We start from the raw sequence: 19,505 nt of genomic DNA, 5'->3' as shown, positions 1-19,505 counted from the left end.
CTGGTTCACCAGTCCTCAATCAAATTGTCCAGCCCATGCTAGCATGGAAAGCGGATGTTAAACGATGATGATGATGATGATATGTATATATATATATATATATACAAAATGAGAAAATGGAGAAACATACCTAAATCAATCATCAACCATCAGATAATACCCAATCAATACTTTATTAAACCATTACATAACAGCAATGACATTATACATAATATATTGCAAATATAACTAGACATGGAAATAGAAATAGAAAATACAATTACATCATATCTGACAGCTGTTTCGGCCGTGAAGACAGGTATGTCTCATTTAACCTATTAGTCATATAAAGCAGGTATAAATGAGACATTAACAAGGATGTCTCACGGCCTCTTCAGAGAATTTAATATAAGTATGAAAAAAATTTACATATAAATATAAAAATATAAAATATAAAAATGTGTGCATAGACACTCATAATTCTACACATATATATATACACATTAATACAATATAAACAAAAATATATCAGTATACATTAACAAACACAATTATTTTCTATATTGGACTCATAGTTCTATAACCAACATCAAGGAAATACATGTACACTCACATTTAAATTTAAAGCAGACATATATATACATATATATATAAAACAGTCCAGTTCATTAAAATGTATAACCATACAAAAAGTCAATAAAATTAATATTAATATTAATAATATATATATATATATATATATATATATATAATATATATATATATATATATATATATATACATATATATTATATATACATATATATAGAGACATATATATATGTACATATATATATATATATATATCTATCTATATATACATATATGCATATATATATATATATACAAATACACACATATACATATACATATGCACATATATATATGCACATATATATATGCATATATATACATATACATATACACATATATATATATATATGCATATATATACATATATCATATACATATATATACACACACACATATATATACATATATTTATATATATATATATATATATAATATAATAATAAGAGTAAATAATTTCTATAAAGGCCTTTAAAAAAACCCCAATTATCTACTGGTAGAATTCGGTATGTAAATATAGCCGATTACCGGCAGGAACTTCTGTAAAGTTCAGTATATATATTGTATATAAGAAAAAGGGACAGGCAAACAGGTTGCTTGACCGCATACCGAAAAAATAGAAATAGCAGTCAAGAATGCTTATTTCTATCAAAGTTGGACTCCGGGCATGACAAACCCTGTAATTCACATATGCAAAACAGAGGGTGAGGTGGATGAGGAGAAAGTGAGAGAACATGTGTGTATGTGTATGTGTATGTGTGTGTGTGTGTGATTGTATCTGAGGTGAGTGCTAAAGAGAAAGAGGGGAAGGGAGAGAGAAGATTCCTTTCGTTTTCGATAACTCACAGATAACCGCCAGACTTCGTGTTCACATGATGTTCACAGATAACCGCCAGACTTCGTTTTCGTTATCTATTCCTTCTGTTTTGCATATGTGAATTGCAGGGTTTGTCATGCCCGGAGTCCAACTTTGATAGAAATAAGCATTCTTGACTGCTATTTCTATTTTTTCGGTATGCGGTCAAGCAACCTGTTTGCCTGTCCCTTTTTCTTATATACAATATATATATATATACATATATATTTACACATATTTACATATATATACACGTATATATATATATATGTATACATACATAAAAGATTTTTTTTCAAATATTTCATGTATAAGCGTGTATATATATATAGTGGTATAAATATCAACACAATTTTTTCCCCTTCCTCCCTTATTTTTCTTTTTCCTTTTCGTTTTTTGTCTCTCTCCCCTTCTCCAAACACATACACAAACATACACCTGGAGAGAATTCTTAAACCCAAAACGGCATTTGACCATCCTCACAATGATAAAAGGAAATATAATTTATGGCCTACCTCTCTGCCACCACACACTCAGTGACACTGTGAAGTGGTCAAAGCTGAAATTCTTAGAACCCCCTTGGAGTCAATATTCTGTCCAGCAGACCAAAAATATTCTTTCCTTCTTCTTCCCTCTCCCTTCCCCTCTTTCTCTTTAGCACTCACCTCAGATACAATCACACACACACACACATACACATACACATACACACATGTTCTCTCACTTTCTCCTCATCCACCTCACCCTCTTGTACTGTCTTATTCCTCCCCACCACTTCGAAACTCTATAAAATGATTAAAATTCCCCACAAAGGAATTATTTTGATTTGAAAACCCCACTAGAATGGGAGAAAGCACTAATGATCTAAGTGATATGATATATATGTAAAAAATCTATATATATAAAACTGTAGTTGTGTGAGTGTCTGTCCCCTTCGATTTAGATTCCTAACTACTCCCACATTTTGCGATGCAGTTTAACCAAATTCGGGTATCTTATAGTTGTAATTCATATCGAGCCCATCTGAGTATTAGCGCGCGTCTACGATGAGTCTACGATTTTAAAAATAATTTAACATAATTTTTTATTCCATTTTAATGCATAATTTTTCGTGTGTCGATGGCGGCGGAGTTGGCGTCCATGGTCACACCTGCACTTGTTTGCTTCTCCTCTCCGTCGTGAAGCTGTGGGGAAGGGAGTGTAAGGAAATCAACGTCGTAAAGCGTTGTCAAGGAGACCAGCGTTCTTTTAGAACAACGACTTCATGGCTTGAAGACACCAAAACAGAAATGGCTAAGAAAGCCCGAATTGGCATCTATAAGGGAAGTAACTCTCTAAAAATGCTTATATAGTTATTTCCCTTACAAATCCGAGCAACGCTGGGCGATACTGCTAGTGTAATATATAAATAAATATCTGTAAATATAAACCATCCGATCTTCTGATTACCTCATTTCTTCTAATATATATATACATATACATATATAGATAAATATACATATATATCATCATCATCATCATATACAAAAATATATGTAATGGTTAAGATTGATTAAGTACACAATAATATGAAATGTCAGAGTCAGTAGTTGTAACGATAAAAATTTGTTGTTATAACGGCAAGTTGTAGGATGTGAAAGGTGAACAATGCATGAAGTTTTAAGAAAGTATCTATTTACCATCACATTGAAAGATACCTTACCTTGATGGGCAGGTTATAACATCTGAGAGCAATGCGAAAGAAAGTTAGATGTGGTAGAATTTTTCTTTGCGTAGTTTGGCATACACGAATTGTTAGTAGTAATCCACAGATAATGATAGAATGATGTTGTAAGAGAACAGAATTAGAGCTAGTGAAAGTTGTGGGGTTGTGGGACGTTGTCTCACAGTTGCTGACAGTAAATTTCATTTCTCTTGCTGATCATTGTCTTTAGTAGCTGCCTTCATTGTGATCATGATTCTAGCAGTCTGTTCCCTAACTAACTGAGTCGTCACAAGTCGCCTCGCTCTGTTGTCATCAAGTAACTACTTGTCTTTTGCTTGCAGGTTCTTGTTTTTATAACTATCCAGAAGGATAGACATATCATTGAGAACAATGGGCTTCGTTGGTGGTACTGTGATTTCTCTGTTTTAGCTTTTGGTAAAGTAGAAGAGGTTTGAAAGAATCAACTGGTGAAGACATTATTTCGGCCTAGCTAAGGCAATCTGGCAAATATAAAACTGCTGTCAGAGAAAAACCATTATTCTACCATGAGAAAAGTTCTGTTGAAATGTTAATTTAAATTTGGCTATGGTGGATTGAATCCACTTCATGCCTGCAAGATCCTACATCTATACACATATATATATATATATATATATACATATATACATAAAGATACACACACACACACATATGTATATATATATATATATATATATATATATATGTACCTTTCCTTCATTGGACACTAAACTCTGCTTGCGAAGACCTGTTGAGGCAAGTGAAATTGAAATCAAATTCGATGACTGGCATCTGTGCTAGTGGAGTGCTAAGAGCACCATCCGAGTGTGATCATTGCCAGAGTAGCTGACTGGCTTCTGTGCCAGTGGCACATAAAAAGCACCATTCAAGTGTGATTGCAACCAGCGTCGCCTTACTGGCACGTGGGAAAATATTCAAGTGAGGTCGTTGCCAGTGCTGCTGGACTAGCTCCTGTGCAGGTGCCATGTAAAAACAACATTTGAGCGTGGCTGTTGCCAGTAACACCTAAATGGCCCTCGTGCCGGTGGCAAGTAAAAGAACCCACAACACTCTCAGAGTGGTTGGCATCAGGAAGGGCATTCAGCTGTAGAAACTCTGCCAGATCAGATTGGAGCCTGGTACAGCCATCTGGTTCGCCAGTCCTCAGTCAAATCGATCAACCCATGCCAGCATGGATAGTGGACGTTAAACGATGATGATAATGATGATATATATATATATATAATATATATATATATATATATATATATGTATACATACATATACATACATAAATATAAAGTAAGATAGGGGTTATGGGTGTAACCCACTATGGGATATCATTTATCCATTATACTGTTGGTAAAGTACCCAAATTCCTAATCCATAAATGTTTTTAATTGCATTGCAATTAATTCATTTATTGTATTAAACGGGTGAAGGTAAAGAAATATTTTTACCTATCTAGGTCAAGAGCAATAAAGCTATAAATACATAGTGAAAGTAATTGAAATTGAAACCATATAATAGTGAAAGTATCAGTTTTATATATAGACAGATAACTTCATTTAATTTTCAAAATAATAGAGAATATATTAAAAAGAATTTCTCTTTCAAAGTTAGAGCCTAGAACATTAATAAGCATGAAATTTTGATGGGAAGTTAGAATTTTAAACACTTGAAAACAAAGGTTTGTCTCATAGAATCACTGGCAGTCTTGTGTTGGTCTCTATCAACAGGTTTAAAGTATTTATATTGCTGTACACAAATACATAATATAACAATGCCAGTTTTCAATTCAAGGCTATTGAAGAAGAAATGTGTTTAAGATAGGGCATAGTGGGATCAAACTCATGACTACAGGAAATGAAGGATACTACTTAACCAGGCAATCATATCTGCATCTGCAGAATTTATTATGGAAAAGCCTCGAAGTTATAGGCGTAGGAGTGGCTGTGTGGTAAGTAGCTTGCTTATGAACCACATGGTTCCGGGTTCAGTCCCACTGCGTGGCACCTTGTGTCTCCTACTATAGCCTCGGGCCGACCAAAGCCTTGTGAGTGGATTTGGTAGACGGAAACCGAAAGAATCCCATCGTATATATATATATATACATATGTTTGTATATGTTTGTGTGTTTGTCCCCTGAACATCGCTTGACAACCGATGCTGGTGTGTATACGTCCCCGTAACTTAGCGGTTCGGCAAAAGAACCGATAGAATAAGTACTAGGCTTACAAAGAATAAGTCCTGGGGTCGATTTGCTCGACTAAAGGCGGTGCTCCATCATGGCCACAATCACATAATTGAAACATGTAAAAGAGTAAAGAGTTGATTTCTTATAAGTGAATACGTTGGTAGAACAAAGTTGTTGCCCTTGACAGAATTCTGTACCTAGCATAAGAAGCTTCTGATGGAGCTGTCTGTCTATAAACATCACTCAATAATATTAATTTATTGTGTTGAAGGAGTTCTTTTTGATCTTCATTCTACCAAATTAGGTGTTGACCGTTAGACTCACTTATTTCCTTTACCTGACATCCCTAACTTAATATATTCCTTTCACTATATAAATGCAATTACACAGGGGAGTAACTCTCCCAGAAGTATAACCCATTCAATGTTGTATGACCACAAGTGAAGCTGATGTTCGGTTGATGGAACAGCCACGCAACATTAAAAAAGAAAAAGAAAAAAAGAAACCGGGATTATGACAAAATAAATGTTAATGTTATAGGCGCAGGAGTGGCTGCTTACCAACGACATAGTTCCGGATTCAGTCCCACTGCGTGGCACCCTGGGCAAGTGTCTCCTACTATAGCCTTGGGCCAACCAAAGCCTTGTGAGTGGATTTGGTAGATGGAAACTGAAAGAAGCCCGTGTATATGTTTGTGTGTCTTTGTTTGTCCCCTGAACATCGCTTGACAACCGATGCAGGTGTGTTTACGTCCCCGTAACTTAGCGGTTCGGCAAAAGAGACTGATAGAATAAGTACTAGACTTCCAAAGAATAAGTCCTGGGGTCGATTTGCTCGACTAAAGGCGGTGCTCCAGCATGGCCGCGGTCAAATGACTGAAACAAGTAAAAGAATAAAGGAGTAAAGAGTATGTGTCTAGTTGGATGAAATCAGGTGTATCAAGGTGTTGGTAATTTGCTCATAGACATTCATGACAAAGAAAGGATTAAACATACCCATCTTGTCTGTGTGGGACCTAAACATTTGGTTATTTCAAACCTATCATGTAATATGTCTTATGCTACTAAGTTAACAAACTGGCAGGGCTGCTAGCATGTTGCATAAAATGCTTAGAAGCATCTCGTTCATCCTTAATCTCCGAGTTCAAATTCTACTGAGGTTTTTTTTTGAGCACTGGGGTTGATGATGTAATTGACTTACCCCCACCCCCATACTTGCTGGCCTTGTACCAAACTTTGAAACCAATAGGTCTTAGTCTGCCACATTTCATTCAACAACAGAATACATTATTATGACATATCTAGAAACCAATCACACAACATTTATAACACATCCTGTTTGTTCATAAGTAATTATTAAGATTAACCTATTGTCCACCGTAGACTGGGTTTACATTTGTTTCTGTTACAATCCTAATAATAACCTTTGGTGGTTTCTTGTTGATTTTCATTCCAAAAATAATTATACCTTGTTTTTTTTTAGATAATTTTTTTCTGCTGGTCTAAAATGCAAATCAGAGATATCAATTGTCACCTCAAACCTACTTGTCAATAATGTATAACTGAAGCCATATATTCTTCACACAGCCAAGAATAGCTTGCTTATGAACCACATGGTTCTGGGTTCAGTCCCACTGAGTGGCACCTTGGGCAAGTATCTTCTACTATAGCCTCGGGCCGACCAAAGCCTTGTGAGATGATTTGGTAGACGGAAACAGAAAGAAGCCCGTTGTATATTTGTATATGTATGTATATATATATATATATATATATGTATGTATGTATGTATGTGTGTGTGTATATGTTTGTGTGTCTGTGTTTGTCTCCCCAACATTGCTTGACAACCAATGCAGGTGCGTTTATGTCCCCATAACTTAGCGGTTCGGCAAAAGAGACCAATAGAATAAGTACTAGGCTTACAAAGAATAAGTCCTGGGGGTGATTTGCTCGACTAAAAGGCGGTGCTCCAGCATGGCCACAGTCAAATGACTGAAACAAGTAAAAGAGTAATGGTTTAAACCAGTGGTTTTCAACTACTTTTTGCCTATGGATCCCTTTGATTCCTATCTTATTCTACTGGACCTCCATAGCCATTTGATGTATATAAAAAAGATATTGTGTTGTACTTTTATAATTAAATAGCATTAGGAATTGTATTTTAAAAAATGTATTGCAGATGTATAAGCAATTTATTGGGCATAATTATTAACTACAAAATCTTGTATAAACCCCAGTTGAGATTTACAGGTTTAAGCCATTGGTACATTGTTGAGTATCCTTTCTCTGATTCTTCTACTTATCCAGCCCCAGTTTTTGAACTTCTGAACCTGCTGATAATATAATGATTCCTGCTACACTACCACAGTGGCCCTGCCTCTCATCTTATTGCTTTCTCCAAGTACAGAACCAATGAAACTACTAACACCGTGTTGCTTATACACTTTCATAATTCAATTTCACACTGTCAACACTCTTCATAGACATCTATTTTATAAAACAATATTGAAGTTTAACTTATAATGATGTCCAGCACACTTGATTTTATCTAATACACCAGATATGTTTCATCCCAGATGTTTTCATCTACTGTGGAACAGCAAATTTGTCTGATGCATAAAGGTTTGCTGCCATCCCTGGATTATTTTGTGGCAAGTTAGGATAGTACTGGGATAATGAGGAAACTCGAGGGTTTCTAATGCATGAATCAACCACCCATGAGGTAATTGTCATCGGAGTATCAGAAGACGTGGTAGATCTACAGGCATTTACTGGCAACACATCCAAAGACTTAAGCTGTGTTCCTCCAAAAAGTGCTTTCTGCATTGGCCGACCAGGATCCAAACCCAGATTGATTAGGCTGTTGTTTTCAAACTCTACTGAGGCGCGGGCATACCATCTAGCCACTGATAGGGCTTGGCGTGAAAACAGAATTACCTTTCAGACACGTCCTGGTCTACCACCTGATGTATACCCAAAGCTAAGATCTGTAGCTTTCCTAAATTGCAATGCTGTGCCACAGGAAAGCTTTAGCCTATGCGAGGTTGGGAAAATATGGAAATTCATCAAGTCTAGTGAGTTGTGGATAAGGGATATCAGTTGGTCTGAGCAACTGCACCCACAATAACTGGCAATACAAAAATCATTGGAAACTAAACAAGAACAATCAGCCATCCCCTGTATATCATCATCATCTGAAATCCAGATACAAACTGTTGTCCTTGAATGCCTGTAGTTTATACAACAAGGTGCATCTTTTTGACTCTTACATCAAAAATATTGACCCAGATTTTATCACAGTCACGGAAACATGGGCACATTCGGCACCCCGTGATAGGGTTTTCAGCATAACTGGCTACAACCTGTTCTGCAAAGACCGCATTAATCACCGTGGTAGGGGTGTGATGGTCTACATTTGTTCAAATCTATCGGCAATTTCTTGTGAGGATTGAACTGATCTCATCAGGAAGTATTTTTCTGCAATATACACATGACCATGTCAACACTTCTACTTGGAGTTATTTACCACCCCCCAAATTTTCATCAAGACACACAACTTTTTGATATCCTCAGAGTTGCTGCCATAAAAACAGCCACTTATGTTTATATTGCGGGGGACTTCAATTTCCCTGAGATTGACTGGGAGGCCTTCCATTGGCCGCAAAGTGCAGATGATTTCCTTGACCTGGTGCTGAATTCAAATTGGTCTCAAGTCGTTACCACCCCTACAAGGGGTAACAACACTTTGGATCTGCTATTTACTGCTTCTCCTGAAACAATTATTAGTGTCACTACTGAAGAACCTTTAGGTGACTCTGATCATTCCATGATCATGGCCGACTTGTCTCTGATTGGTTGTAACAAAAACCACAACCATCTTCAAACTGCCCACTTCGACTGGAATAAAGCAGACTGGAACTCTTATTGTACCGAGCTACAACACCCAAACTGGCTCAAATTTTATTCCTCTGGAGATGTGAACACTATACTTCAGAACATTCTGAATTCAATATGGATGGCATGTGCAGCATCAGTACCATGCAAGCACAAAAAAACCACCCAATAGTGCAATTTTGGAGACTGCAGCAGTCCAACATGCCAGGAAAGAATGCCATAATGCTGAAAGGAATACAAATTGCACAAATCAGAGATCAACAGGAAAAAGTGCAATAGGTCAGCCAACCATCTCAAGCAGGTGACAAAAAAGGCAGTGCTTGAATTCGAACAACACATAGCAACCAACCCTGACAGCAAAGTGTTCTGGAAGTATGTACATTCAAAGCAGAGACCTCACTCTCCCATTGGTCCCCTTCACAATCCCCACACAGGCCAGATTACTGACAATCCCAAAGAATGTGCAGAAATCATTGCTGGATGCTATGCAGGCATTTTTACTGTCGAAGATCAAAATGTTCCCTCTCCATCACCTCTGACACCAGACTTTATAACTACTATGAAATTTACACCAGCAATGCTACAATGCCACATTAAGAATAAACATAACTATGCCTCTCCTGGTTTCGATGGTGTTACATACCTACTTCTCAAACACGGTGGGTACTTTCTTCTAAACTAACTTTCACTATTCTTTCAATTCTGTCTTGACAATGGTGTTACTCCAGAGCAGTGGAAAACTGCCAGTGTTATCCCTCTGTTCAAAAAAGGTGACTGCACATTGCCTGTCAACTATTGCCCCATTAGTCTTACAAGCTGCATCACCAAACTGATGGAATCCTGTGTCAGAGAAACCCTCTGGAACTTCTGGAAGTCTCACAGCTTCATCCAGCTGTCACAATTTGGATTTATTCCTAACTCCAGCTGCTGTAATCAACTCATCGAGTTTCTTGAGGACATTACCCGAATCACTGATGGCGGCTCCTGGGTGGATGTTGTTTACCTGGACTTTGCTAAGGCTTTTAATTCTGTGCCACACAAATGACTTATGGTGAAACTCTCTGCAATGGGTGTAAGAGATGATCTCTATAACTAGTTGAAGTCCTTCATTATCGGCCGAAAAGAAGTTGTCACAGTTCTAGGACAGCACTCTTCCCCCTATGAGATGACATCTGGTGTACCACAGGGATCTGTTCTTGGCCCCCTTTTATTTGTTGCATATGTTAATGACATAGATGCCAACTTAAAGAATTCCGCAGTGCTGAAATATGCAGATGACATCAAGCTGGACAGATCCTGTACACTATAGATCTTTATTGCAATCGGACCTGGATACAATGCAGCAGTGGATCATGGACTGGCAACTCAAGCTGGCTGTAGACAAATGTATCACCATGCCTTTTGGGAGGAAAAATCAGCATCTGTTTACTCCCTCCACAACACTAATCTCAAAAAGTCCTCTTGTGAACGTGACCTGGGCATTATTGTCGACAGCAATTTGCATTGGACAAAACACATTGCTAAAATTGCCAAGATGGCTGAGGGTGTCTTGGCATCACTTACCAAGTCCTTTTTGAGCCACTCTCCAGCTATCTATCTGAGGCTTTATATAGCTATGGTGCAGCCTCACCTGGAATTTGCATCACCGGTCTGGAACCCCTATCTTGACCAGGATATTAATCGTCTGGAAACCTTTCAGTGACGTGCAACCAAGAGAATACCCTCCATCAGGCATTTGCCATATCCTGAACGCCTTATGTCCCTGGGATTGGATACATTGAAACTCCGACGTCTGCCAGCTGACTTGGTAGACACCCATAAAATTATTAACCATCTTACTAACAATAACTCTGAGCACCTTTTCAAACTCCACCTGTCTAACACATGCGGACATGTTTACAAAGTCAGAAAACAGCACAGCTCACATGACTTTCGGAAACATTTTCCCAAAGTCATGGGAGCTGTGCTGTTTACTGCCTTTGTAAACATGTCCACGGGTGTTAGACAGGTGGAGTTTGAAAAGGTGCTCAGAGTTAGTGTTAGTAAGATGGTTAATTGGAAATTTTACTCATGCTTTTTGCTTTCTTTTTCTTTAGCCAAGGGAATTTTTGTCTTGCTTTACATTTCAAAAGTTGGGATTTTGTCCTGGTGGTGTTTTGTTCTATGCTGCATTCAATTTATTTTTGTTTAATTTCTTGCTAGCATTTCAATCTAATTCCTGATATAATTTGACAGCATCAAACATTATTTTTTTATTGAATCTTTCTCATTAAACTCTACTTAAATTTAACTTTCATACTAATTACTCTTTTACTTGTTTCAGTAATTCGATTGTGGCCATGCTGGAGCACTGCCTTTAGTCAAGCAAATTGACCCTAGGACTTATTCTCTGTAAGCTTAGTACTTATTCTATCGGTCTCTTTGTTGAACCACTAAGTTATGGGGACATAAACACACCAGCATCGGTTGTCAAGCGATGTTGGGGGGGACAAAACACACACACACACATACATATATATGACGGGTTTCTTTCAGTTTCTGTCTACCAAATCCACTCACAAGGCTTTGGTTGACCCGAGGCTATAGTAGAAGACACTTGCCCAAGGTGCCATTCAGTGGGACTGAACCCGGAACCATGTGGTTCATAAGCAAGCTAATTTCTATGTACAAACCAGCAAAGTTTTAATTGCGCTTTAAAGAATGAAAATATTCAAGAATAACAGTAATACAAAATGATGGTTTGTGCTGAAGGAGAGAGCAATAGCCTCAGTGTTTGTATATATAACATTTACATATGTATACATACAAGGGGGTGCTGAAAAGTTCCTGTCTTTGGGTAAAAGAAAATACAGGAGGATCAGTTAATTATGATTTTATCCAACATATTCCCCTCTCAGATTCACATGCTCATAACAGTGGTCCTTCAGTTTTTCTAAGCCCTGTAAAAGAACTGGTAATGCTGAGCCTCCAACCAGGTTCTTCAAGATACTCTTAAAGCCAGGAACTTTTCAGCATTTCTTCATCCACAGATGTCTCAAAAGTAAACAGCCACATTCCATTATATATATATATATATATATAAAAGTACAAAGTGAGATAGGGGTTATGAGTGTAACCCACTATGGGATATCAGTTACCCAATATACTGCTAGTGAAGTACCCAAAAGGCAAATACATAAATGCTTATAATTGCAATGCAATTAATTCATTTATTGTATTAGATGGGCGAAGGTAAAATATTTTACCTCAAAATCATAATACAAATAAGAAAATGGAGGAACAGATTCCTTTCAATCATCGACTTACAGATAATACCAATTCATATTATTTATTAACTACTTAAATAGGAACATCCAAATCCAACAGAGTAAAACAGAATAAAACAATATACATCAATAAGTAAGATAATACCATAAAAATATCTGTAAGTCGATGATTGAAAGGAATCTGTTCCTCCATTTTCTTATTTGTATATATATATATACAAACAGTCTTTTCAATTGTGTGAACAAATATATATATATATACATACATACATATATATATATCATCATCATCATTTAATGTTTGTTGTCCATGCTGGCATGAGTTGGATGGTTTGACCAGGGCTGGCAAGCTGGAAGGCTGTACGTGACCCCAGTCTGATTTAGCATGGTTTCTATGGCTTGATGCTCTTCCTAATGCCAACCACTCCGAGAGTGTAATGGGTGCTTTTACATGCCTCCGGTATGGATGCCATTTGCATGACACCAATATCTGCAATCATTATGATTTCACTTGGCTTGATGGGTCTTCTCCTCAAGCACTACATAATGCCAAAGGTCTTGGTCATTTGTCATTACCTCTGTGAGGCCCAACACTTGTAAGGAGCTTTTCACATGCCATCAACATCGGCCACTTTGCCTCCATGAGGCCCAATGCTTGAAAGGTGCTTTTTATGTGCCACCAGCACAGGTACCAATTATGTGACATCAGCATTGGCCAGGACTACAATTTCACTTGGTTTGATGGGTCTTTTCAATTGTGTGAACAAATAGATGTTTGACTGTTACTCTTATGTTTAGAACTCCATGTATGTTATCATAACCTAATCTGCTTGCTGTAATAGTTATTAAGTAACTACTATACTGAGTAGTTATGAGCTGCAGAGTAAATGTAGGAGAAATAAGGATAAACACAAGTTTATATTATAATACCTATGCATAATTTCACCATTATCGTTGTTTGGAGACTTACAACAAATATTTCAAGTGCATTTAAATGTTCAGCCACAATGGATTATTGTAACTTAATGCAATAAAGAATTCTTAGATGATCTGTTATGGTTGAGCATCTAAATGTACTTGGAACTGCTATTGTGATACTCTAAGCAGTGTGTGTGTGTGTGTTTTGTTCCCCCCAACATCGCTTGACAACCGATGCTGGTGTGTTTATGTCCCCATAACTTAGCAGTTCGACAAAGAGACCGATAGAATAAGTACTAAGCTTACAGAGAATAAGTCCTAGGGTCAATTTGCTTGACTAAAGGCAGTGCTCCAGCATGGCCACAATCAAATTACTGAAACAAGTAAAAGAGTAATTAGTATGAAAGTTAAATTTAAGTAGAATTTAATGAGAAAGATTCAATGAAATGTGCATAGGAACTACAATATAAATTTGTGTTTATCCTTATTTCTCATACATAGGGTGTGGCCATATATAGGGGTTGTTCACATGATGACTGTCTCAGGGAAAAATCAAACAGTGTTATTATTTTTTTAGATATAAATTTGGATAAGTTTGTCTTCATGACATGTTCTATCAATCTCACTCACTGAATCCACCTCTGACCTTGATGGCAGCCTCCAGGCAACCTTGGAACCCGCCACGGGCCTTCGTCACTCTCTCCTGTTTTAGGTTCATGAGGACCTGGTAATCCTAACCCACAGCTTGTCCTTTATGTTGCAGCTAGATTTGTTGGTCTCTCATTCCACCATGCCCCTGCACAAAGAAGTCGATGGGGTTGCAATCAGACAAGTTGAGAGATCAAATGTCAGGTATTGTGTGATTGAAGAAATTCTTTGATAGCCAGGCCTGGGTCTTCTGGCTGGTTTTTGCAGGGCGCAGAGTCATGCTGCTGCATGTATGGCCTCCCAGCAGCTACTCTGTTGATCCAGGGCCTTACCACCTCATCCAGAACACAGGTGTAGCAAATGATGTTCAGCCTAGGCCTCTCAGGGAAGAAGTGGAGTGGTATGGTGTCACCTTCACTGCTGACAACACTGTAGACCTTGATTCATCATCATCATCATCATTTAACGTCCGCTTTCCATGCTAGCATGGGTTGGACGAATGACTGAGGTCTGGCGAACCAGATGGCTGCACCAGGCTTCAATCTTGATCTGGCAGAGTTTCTACAGCTGGATGCCCTTCCTAACGCCAACCACTCTGAGAGTGTAGTGGGTGCTTTTACGTGCCACCGACATGGGGCCAGTCAGGCAGTACTGGCAATGACCTTGCTCAAATCATTTACATATGCCACCGGCACAGATGCCAGTAAGGCGATGCTGGTAACGATCATGCTTGAATGGTGTCTTTTACGTGCCACCGGCACAGAGGCTAGATAGTCGCTCTGGCAACGATTGTCACTGGAAATTTTGTCTGCATGATTCTGGGCATGTCCATAGGTAAGATAGTGAGCTACCTGTTGTTATGGGAGAAGGGTAATGCTGTGTGTTTCATACAATTTCATGGACCAAAATTATTGAATGGATCCTTATGATATTTGGAACTTAGATTCAATGCATAAGGGCAGGTATAATGCAGTATGTTTGGTTTGAATTTGAGATGGCTTAAAGGGGGCAGAACCCCCATGAAAATTCATAAATTTTCGATGTTGATGAAATTTTAACCATGGGTAATTGACACACATCAAGAAGTATTCTCAAAGTTACCATTTCTCTTGAGGATTCTAAGACTCCCTAATGGGGATCTTAACACCCATATTTTAGTCATTTTTTATGATCCAAAACTAGGTCAAAAGTATGGAATGGATCTTTATGAAATTTGGAAATTATATTCTATGCATAAGTGCCATAACCCCCATGAAAATTCATATATTTGTGCTGTTGATGAAATTTTAACCATAGATATTAAACACAAATGAACTAATATTTCTAAAATTTCATCTCTTAGAAGTTAGAAAGACCCCTTAATGGGGACTTAACATCCACAATTTAGTCATTTTATCTAAGCAAAGACGAATACAATTAAATAATAATAATAATAATAATGTGTACAGTGCTCAGGTGCACTACAACTCATCTAAAGTGTATATATAATCAGGTGTAGTTTCGACGGATTTCGGGAAGCATGAGGGCCTTAAAGGATGCAGTGTCATGGCAGTCAACAACTGATGCAGGCAGTTTATTCCACGCTTCAGCAACCCTGAGCGTGAAAAAATGTTTCCGAAAGTCATGGGAGCTGTGCTGTTTACTGACTTTGTAGGCATGTCCACGTGTGTTAGACACATGGAGATCAAAAAGGTGTTCAGTGTTGTTGTTGGTGAGGTGGTTGATAACCTTGTGGGTGTTTACCAAGTCCGTCGCTAGACGCCGGAGCTTCAGTGAATCCATGCCCAGGGAAACAAGGCGCTCAGAATATGGTACTCTTGGAAGCTGTAGGGTCACCCAAGCATAAAAGATGAGCATTATTTGTAATTCAATGGTACAACAGTGTGAGAGTTTGCTTTGAGATATACTTAGATTATGATTTCTGCAATGTGGTGCATAAATTGTCAAGTAAATGAGAGGCATCTTTGCCTCCACTGATTCAGTTGCAAAGTGTTGAGTAAAGTTATTTGATTGCAGATCTCCTTTGAGTCTTTTTATTATCACTGGGTCATACAATGTCCCCAGATGGTAACATTGATTTCAAGGCCTTTCCAGATTAGTGACTGGTTATTGAAAGACATTTATAGATTGTAAATTTATTCTGTCCAGTTACCTATCAGTATAGTGTTCATTTACAAACTCCAGAAGTGACACTTTCATTTCCCCTTAGCCCTCACATCACACAGTTGTTAATGTTTGAGTTGGGTCATGCCCTTCGAATTGCTATAGATCTGTAATGCATCTTATGGCTGTGCCTGTCACCTATATGGTGAGGAATCCTACATTGGGGAGTAGTAACGAGTAGGTTAGGGTAGCTGACTGTTTATTCATCTTTTGGTTTCCTGTAGCTTTACTCTCTTTTACAAACCCAGTGAACATACATATATTTCCTATTTCAAAGAAATTCGAACAATACATATATGTATTCTCAACAATTCAACTTCTCTGGTTTACATTAAGACACCCACCCCCAATAGGGGCCTTAACTCCCACAGTTTGGAGCTCCCTGAAATTCCATTTTTCAGGAGCAAAAATCCTTTTAACAGGTTCCATAAGACTGGAATTTTGGAATCTGTGCATAAAGATGAGTAGTATGGGATACATGTGTCATAATTAGAATTTTTTTAGGGTGTGTGAAGACAGAAAGAACCCTCATGTGCAATTTTGATGAAATTCAAATCATAAGTATTCCAGTTCATTACAGAAAATATAACAGAAAAGTCTAATTCTTTAATTGCTTGTAACACGGGCAACGGCAGTTATCTCTGCTAGTATGTATAATTTTATTGGTGATGTAGGTATATATAGCTGTGTTTGTTGGTTGGTGGAGGGGGGTATGTAAGTGTGATGTGTAATGTATGTGTGGGAAATCTGTGTATATGTGGGCGTACAATTTGTGTGAATGGGTATGTGTTGGGGTGGTGGGAGACAGTTTATTTTGTTGAATGTCCATCTTATAGGCTTGTGTGTGTGTACATGGGTGCATTGGTATGGGCTTTGGTCAATCTCTTTTTTCTGGGTCTGAGGGCTTGGTGGAAGGTCGAGGCAGGGGACCCATGATTGCAGTCATGGTGGAGTGCATAGCTACAATACATTGTACTTCCTTTCATGTGGGCTAGGATTAAACACCTCACTCTTGCTATTCAGGTAAACATCTGGGTGTTGGGTACCTTTTAAAATTGCTCTCTTCTCAGACAGGTATAATCTGCACTTCCTGTTGCTATTGACGTATGGTTTGCATCTTTCCAGGATCTTCCATTTTATCTGTACTCCATGGTATGGTTGTGGTGTTATGTCTCTCTGAGATGTTGAAGGAGGACTTGTGGTTTATTAAAATGGGTTCTGAAGGGGCCTTCCTTTGCCTCCACATATTTCCACATGCTTGGTTGTCTATTTGGGTCCTATTGTGTTACTTCTACCTTGTAAACAACGTTAATATATATACGTTTATATATATATATATATATATCACAAACACAGACAAACCACAAACCCCTTCAGGTAGATGGCCCTGCTCGATCTGTAGAAAAGGCGTAGGTAGAAGCTTTATAAGATGTACCCAGTGTAAGCTATGGACACATAAGAGGTGCAGCAATATCAAAGGAAGGCTAACTAGGAAGATAGTTTTTGTATGTGGCAGATGATCAGGAACAGTAAGCACTGAAAATGTGCAGAGAACAACTTCCGCCACATTCCAGGGAGAAAAACTAGAAGTAGTTGATAGCTTCCATTATCTAGGTGACCAAGTCAGTAGCGGGGGTGGGTGTACTGAAAGTGTAACTGCTCGAGTAAGAATAGCCTGGGCAAAGTTCAGAGAGCTCTTACCTCTGCTGGTGACAAAGGGCCTCGTGCTAAGAGTAAAAGGTATACTGTATGATGCATGTGTATGAACAGCCATGAAACATGGGCCGTGACTGCTGAGGACATGCGTAAGCTTGCAAGGAATGAAGCCAGTATGCTCCGCTGGATGTGTAATGTCAGTGTGCATACTTGACAGAGTGTAAGTGCCTTGAGGGCATCCAGCTGTAGAAACTCTGCCAGTTCAGATTGGAGCCTGGTGCAGCCATCTGGCTCACCTGTCCCCAGTCAAACTGTCCACCCAATGCCAGCATGGAAAGCGGATGTTAAATGATGATGATGACGATGATGATAATGATGATATATCTATTATATAAAATCCGTTCTGTCTGTCTCTGTGTGTGTCTTCTAGGATCTCGGGCATCCTCCATCTGATTGTGCTCAAATTTGATATGTAGATACCAATTGTATCAGGGCGTGTATAAGTCTTGAAAAAATTACAAAAATCGATTCCAGGTGAGAATGCGATCGATAAAGCTGCGGAAATGTGCATATTTGTGTGAATAAATGGGACGGCCAGACAAGTTGTTTTGAGAAAATTTGGTTTAAATGTTTGACAACTCAGCACTGTCCATTGGACGTGGGGGCATTTTGCTCATATATATATATGTGTGTATATATATATAATATATATATATATATATTATATATATATATATATATATATATATATATATATGTATATATAGATATATATATGTATGTATGTATAGTTTACTTTTCTATTAAGGTAAGATCTTCTTTCCAGTACATCAACAAAAGTAAAGCCACTAAGTTGGCTTACCACATTTGGTCTCTGAAGACCAACTCCATGCAATATACAATCCCGTGGAAAATCAGAGAAAAATTCATGCCACATGTTAATGAATATAAGAAATGCAACTTATACATTGCTGAAAGAGCGCATATCCTTTTTAGAGTTAAGATTTCCACCGCACTGTTGAATTCTAGATCAGCGATTCTCATCAAATGCAAACATATGGACAAATTTCTTTTGGCAAACTGGAAGACACCACCCTCTCTGGATTAAGCAGCTGTATTGCAGACTTTGGACACCTTTCTGTTGATTCATTCTACAGCAGCTAGTTTTATTATGGCTTTATCATCAAAAGTGATAGACCTGGGAATAATTAATAGTAATTAAGGGGTGACTCAACAGTTCCTGCAACTCCAGAACTGGAACCTCACCATCTGAAGCAACATGTGTATCTCTCTCTCTCTCTATATATATATATATATATGTATATGTGTGTGTGTGTATGCATACATACAATTGGCTTCTCCATTGCTTCCCATAGAGAGCGATCTAATAGTCTGATCAGATGAATTATTCACTCACTGACTATAAGTGTAACCGGTTGAGTATTCCACAGACACTAGTATTGCCTACCCATTTTATTCACAAGGTTTAGGTTGAATTGAAGCTAAAGTAAGACATTTGCCCAAGGTGACACACTGTTGGATTGAATTAGGGATCGGTGCTAGACAACTGATAGCATTA

Source organism: Octopus sinensis, linkage group LG1 (genome assembly GCF_006345805.1).
Source record: "Octopus sinensis linkage group LG1, ASM634580v1, whole genome shotgun sequence".
Classification (NCBI taxonomy): Eukaryota; Metazoa; Mollusca; class Cephalopoda; order Octopoda; family Octopodidae; genus Octopus; species Octopus sinensis.
This window is presented reverse-complemented; position numbering follows the sequence as displayed.